Source organism: Dasypus novemcinctus, chromosome 24 (assembly GCF_030445035.2).
Source record: "Dasypus novemcinctus isolate mDasNov1 chromosome 24, mDasNov1.1.hap2, whole genome shotgun sequence".
Classification (NCBI taxonomy): Eukaryota; Metazoa; Chordata; class Mammalia; order Cingulata; family Dasypodidae; genus Dasypus; species Dasypus novemcinctus.
Genome location: NC_080696.1, coordinates 48,780,189 through 48,781,268, shown reverse-complemented (window position 1 = coordinate 48,781,268; position 1,080 = coordinate 48,780,189).

Here is a 1,080-nt window from a genome sequence, read left to right as displayed (position 1 = left end):
GTAGGAGAGTGGGTCAGGAGACCTGGGTTCTGATTTCACCTTTCACCAGCTCCAACAGCTTATGGGGAAGTAGATCGGTTCCCTGCACACAGTAAATGCTAAAAAAGTGGTACTTGATTCTTATCATCAGCACCATCTTTTGGTTAGAAGGCCCAGAAGGTAAGGGGCAGGGAGTTACCTATTGCTATGTAAAATTACTCCATTACCTAGGGACTTATGACAATATAAATATCTTATGAAGCTTCTCTGGGTCAGGAATTTAGAAGCAGCTTAGCTGGGTGGTATCATGAGGTTCAGTCAAGATGTGGATTGGAGCTGCAGTCATCTGGGAGCTTGACTAGGACAGAAGGATCCACTTCCAAGAAGTTTCCCTGAACATGTCAAGTTGGTGCTGTCTACTGACAGGAAGCCTCAGCTCCAGGCCATGTGGATCCCCACGGGGCTGTTGAGTGTCTTCATGACATGGCAACGGCTTGTCCCAGAGTAAGTGATCCAAGAGAGCAAGGTGGAAGCTGCAAAGCCTTTTATGACCTTTCCTCATTCATGTCATTTCCAAAATACCATACTCATCACTCAGGTCAGCTATCTTCATTGAGAGCAGGACTCTACAGGGCAGGAATTCCAAGAGGCAGGACACACTGTAAGCCTTCCTAGAGGCTGATTACTCTAGCCCCATTATTGGTCAACCCTGGAATGGGTCCATTTATTTGGTGAGCTAACTGAGCAGAACATAGTACAGTGGGATTATTTCAGAGAAAGGGCAGAGATTGCTAAGTGGGTTCAAGGCAAAATTGGGCCCAGTTTTATTCATGATCTTGCCACCTTCTGAGGCCTCAGAAGCAGTAATCTCTTCATGGGGTGATTCCTGCATGGGCATGAGAAAGCCTAGAGGCTAAGCATGTCCTCCTGCCAATTTGTGACGTGACTTTGGGGTGCAGGATAGACAGAATTCTAAGACGGTCCCCAAGATTTCTATCCCCTGGCATGCATGCCCTATACAATCCCCTTGAATATGAGCAGGGCCCACCTAGAACTATCATGGGATGTCACTCCCACAGTTAGATTACAGTGGACAGCAAA